At 39.4% G+C, this 4,914-nt stretch overlaps 1 protein-coding gene and 1 non-coding gene across 3 annotated transcripts in view; both read right to left on the reverse strand.

The window, feature by feature from the left end:
* Positions 1–4,914, reverse strand: part of RAB3GAP2 (RAB3 GTPase activating non-catalytic protein subunit 2) — a 67,903-nt gene that overhangs the window by 51,076 nt on the left and 11,913 nt on the right. The gene's annotated exons all lie outside the window — the stretch shown is intronic.
* LOC111725663 lies at positions 2,485–2,619 on the reverse strand. The gene has a single exon (XR_002773676.1). It is a non-coding gene; the product is annotated as a small nucleolar RNA SNORA36 family (small nucleolar RNA).

Below are 4,914 nucleotides of genomic sequence, written 5' to 3' on the forward strand. Positions count from 1 at the left end.
CTCCTAGATTCCCATCTCACACTAGTAATCTCCTGTGATTATTCCACAAGTTCATCAGGAGTTTCAATTCATTAATCCTACCATTTTTTTCATTATTTATCAAGCAACTTCTTTTCCAGCTCATATTCACATTCCATCGTAAGTACTGTCTTGCAAATACCCATAATTCTCCTATAACCATCTCCCTCCAGATCTCACCTGGCTAAACATTAACCTTGGTTGACCCAAACTTTCTACATTCTCTGATCTTCAGGCAAAATAGATGATTACTGCCATGAAAAATAATGCGTCTGAGTTTAAAAATAAAGACCACAAATAAACAAGCTCAAAATCCTATTCTTTTCCTCAACCCCTCCCCTTATTCAATCCTTTGAAACTGATTTGTTGAAGAGACCAGGCTGTTTCATACTAATTTCCCAGTCTAAATTTTGCTAATCACATCTTTTATTTGCTATGCTATACTGCCCTCTATACTGTTACACATTAACAGCTTCAACTAGGGGACTTGTCCTGTAAGTCACAGATTTTAGCCTTGTTTTTCATGAATTTAAGGTGACACAACTGATTTTTAGTTCCTCTTCCTCTTTCCATGTTCTTCCAAAACATCTACACATCAATCTTTAATTAAATTCACATTCATTGTTTTCATTATTAGGAATTATGTAACTATTACTGCTGAGACAAACTACCTATTATAATTACATTTCCTTAGTTGTGAATTTTTTCCTGGAGTTACTATTACCTTGTTATTTAGGGTTTTCCCTAAAGATCTGAGGTCTCTGACACTTTGAAATACACCGAAGTTCCTCTCAATATAAATTTCCATGAAGTCAAATTTGAATAATTTTCTAGGTCTATTATAGTGGCCAAAGAAGGCCTCTCTGACAGTGATGTATTAAACACAGACCGGAGTGAAGTGAGGGCGAAAGCTTCCATCTGACTAGTTGCGCCAAGTTTTCCAGGCAGAGGGAACAGTAACTACAGACTCTCACAGGAGCACGCAGGGAGTGTCTGAGGAACACAGTGAGACGGGATAACGTAGGAGACAGGATCAGAAAGGAACATAAGCCGGGTAAGGTCAGGCTTGTAAGCCACCATAAAGAGCAGCCAGAAGAAAAGAGATAATATGTAAGAAATGGAAGAAAAAAGAAAGAGTACATCTAATGGGAGGAAAACAAGAATTCAATTTTGGAGATGTTAGGTTTGGAAATCTAAGTAAAAACAGCAGTAAGGAGCTTAAGGAAGAAGTCAGGATTAGAGATAAAAACAGAGATTCTGTTTCTTGTTCTCATCGTTTCTAATCTTAGAGACTAGAGAGGGGACATATTTATTCCTAAACCTACCCCAATCTGACTTTCATCCTCACCATTCTACCTTTAACTGTTCACACCAGGAGTCAATACAGAACTCATAAGGTGTCAAATCCAATGACCTTCACTTCCTTCTTGAACTCTATGAAGCAATCCACTGTTAACAATTCCCTCCCTGAACTTCAGACTTGCATATCCAATTTGTCCACTTGATACCTCTATCTAAAGAATAATTTTATCAGAAGTTAACCTATAAAAAAATCTAACTCTTGATTTGTCCACCTTAAATCTCTTCTTTCTCCTTATTCTTATCTCAGTAAAGTCTAATAATCCAGACAGTGGCTCAACTTTAAAAATTAAGAAATCCTTCTTTCCTTTCTCTCCTTTCTTTTTTCCCCCTTTCTCTCCTTTCTCAAACACACTGCCTCAGCAAGGACAAAATGCATCTCCACTCTGCCTGCCTCTCCCAGCTCCACTGCCTCCACCCCAAGTAATGCCCTCGTTCTCTCTTGCCTTGAACTATTATTGCAACATACTCCTACCTAACTGGGCTCCTTGCTTTCTTCTTTAAGTCTCTCTGTAAACAGCAGCCAATTTTAAAATGTAAAGCACGATGTAGAATCCATCAATGGCATCCAGTGCATTCAGAATAAAATCTGATCTGTTTATCCCTAATGATCCGTTCCTACTCTGTATCTCCAATCTAACCTTTTCCTTTTCCCCTCACTCTTTGTAGTCAGGTTAAATAGACCTTTCTGTTTCTTGAACACTTCGAAATCTTCAAGTCTTTAGATTTGCTGCTTCCACTGCCTAGACTGCTCTTCCTACACCTTTTCCCATAGCTGGCTCCTTCTCATCTCTCAAGTCTCAGTATGAACGTCAGTTCCTCACCACTCTGCCTAAATTACCCCCTTCTTTACTCTCGATCCTAACATTCTGCTTCTCCATGGGGCTTACTAGTATCTTGATAACATCATACTTTTTCATTTAGTTTGTTTGCCTCCGCAATACCAGAATGTAAACACCATCAGAGCAGAGGTCCTGTGTGTCTTATATTTCTAGCACCAACATTAGTCCCTGGACATAACAGGCAGTCATTTATTTGCTGAAAAAATTAATCAGACCTTTACATAAAGATGTATGTATAATCAGGAAATCTGTATAACTTTTTTTTTTTTGTAGGCAGGGGAAAAACGAATAAATAGAGAAACATTTTCTACTCAATCATTTTCCACAGCCAGTTTTAATGTTCCAAAGTTTAATTACCAGACCAGGGAAGCTACCCTGAACTGAACTCAACACTTTGGAATTTTGCAGCATTTTTATGTCAGCAGAAAAGTAAAAACACATTGAAATGTTTGCCCATTGGTTTTTATGACAGGGTATGTTGTGACCAGCTTCCCACCACCCCATTTCCCTCCTCCTCCCCAATCCCCCTCAGAGTCAACTCCTGGAACAAGACAAGTCCCCCCCCCCCCCCCCAGGGTGGCTGGGAACAGTGGCTGTTCCCAGGATCCTTCCCCCTAGGGTTGCCAAGAACAAGCTTCAGAACAAGGAAGAAAAGTCCCAAGTTTCACAAAACCCCCAAGTTCTCAGTAGATGAACAATGATGGAAAACTTACCAAGGCTTGATTAATTGCTGTTGTATAACCATAACCATTGTGATATGAGATGTATCCATTGTCAACTGAAGCTGTATTAATTATTGTTACTTTACTGTAACCATTGCTGTATCCATGACTACCCAAGCTGTAAACACCCTTAACCAGCCACATTTCACTTCTATAATATGCTTGCACAAAACCCATAAAAGGCAACGCAGTGCACCCCTACTTGGCTGCTGCTGCCACCTAGTGCAGCAGTCCCTGCGTTAGGTAAAATAAATTACCAATTAATTACATCTAAGTGGGGGTCTGACTCTATCCTTTCAGGTCATAGGGGGGTACCAGAAGTATTCCACATAAGAGCCATGCAATAAACAGAGAAAGATGATCTGTGTTTTAGGTATCTTCTGTGAGCCCCTCTTGACTCACACTCCTTCCTTTCCTGCCTTCTTACTCTTTCTGTCCCAGGGGCCATTGTGCATTAATCATCCTGACTCCATGCTGGGTTCAGACAATGGGAAGTCTCACTAGGAAATTAAGGAGACTTAAGGAGTCAGTGACTCTCCAGGCACTGACTCTACTCATTATCTCTAAGTTCTGAAACTGCTCCCCACCATCATCTCTTTCACTTTTTCCTCTTTAGGTCTAGGAGTAGTTAACAGCTTGGCTGCTAAGAAATCTTGGGATAGGCTCAGCGATAGCTGTATAGCACAGTGGTTACAGCGTCAGCATATACACCGAGGCTCGTGGGTTGGAACCCTGCCTGAAAAATGACAACTGCAACAAAAAAATAGGCGTTGTGGCGGACACCTGCAGTTCCAGCTACTTGGGAGGCTGAGGCAAGAGAATCGCTTAAGCCCAAGAACTGGAGGTTGCTGTGAGCTGTGATGCCACGGCACTCTACCAAGGGCAATAAAGTGAGACTCTGTCTCAAAAAAAAAAAAAAAAAAAAAAAAAAAAAAAAGAAAGAAAGAGATCCTGGGATACTGTCTTAACCCTTGTGGTTTTCCTACTTTACATCTTTATAAATAGCTTCTCTGTAAATACACCTTCTTTTAATTATCTTGTTTCAAATGTACTATCTGTCTTCCATTAGGATGCTGGCTGATAAAACATATATTTAGTAAAGCTGATGTGAAAGGCTGTTCATGATATATCTATTAGAAAAGAGTTATAATATATCTCTATATGACCATATGTGTAGTATACATGTACTTAGACACATACCCAAAATGCCAATTGTGAGTATCTCTGGGTAGTAGGATTTAAAGGGATTTTTTTCCCTTTTCTTTTTATATATTCATGTACAATTTGAATTTTCTTAGCAAGCGTATATACAAATAATATATATATTTATAAATAGTTACTTTTAACCAAGATTATAGCTTCCTTAAAAGAAGCCTATAAATTTCTTTCTAATCCTGACAGCTCCATACCAGCCTTTAAACTGTCAGCAAAGTGATTTTTCTCTCAGGCAAATGAGACGATGTTATTCCTTTGCTTAGGATTTTTCAATGGCTCTCAATGTGGCAAGCAGAAAGAGCTACATGAAAACACTTAGCTAGTCTTCTGCACGGTGTACTAGGCCCATCAAAAGCTGACTCCTTACTACATATTTGGCCTCACTCTTGCCCGTTATCCCGGGCACTGATTATTTCTTCTGTATACTGTGCACTTTTACCCTCATGCCTGCATCTCTGTTGGCAAGAAAGCCTTCTCCTGGCTTATTCTCTTAATCAAGCCCTACTCATCCTGTCAATTTCAGATTAGAGTCAAGCTCCCCTTCCCTGATGCCTTCAAAGGGATTTTGCTTCTGCTCCCATGACATTATGTTGCAGTCCTGCAGCTATTCTTAGATATTTCTTCCAACTTTTGGAAAGCAGAGACCATCTATTTTTTCATCTTTGTATTCTTAATGCCTAACACTGTAACCAGTACAAATACCGGTTGTAAGAAAAAATCTGCTTTTATCTATATTCTGCTGGTTTAAAGGTTACCCC

The sequence above is a fragment of the Otolemur garnettii genome, unplaced genomic scaffold (assembly GCF_000181295.1).
Source record: "Otolemur garnettii isolate 467f Iridium unplaced genomic scaffold, OtoGar3 scaffold00045, whole genome shotgun sequence".
Taxonomy (NCBI): Eukaryota; Metazoa; Chordata; class Mammalia; order Primates; family Galagidae; genus Otolemur; species Otolemur garnettii.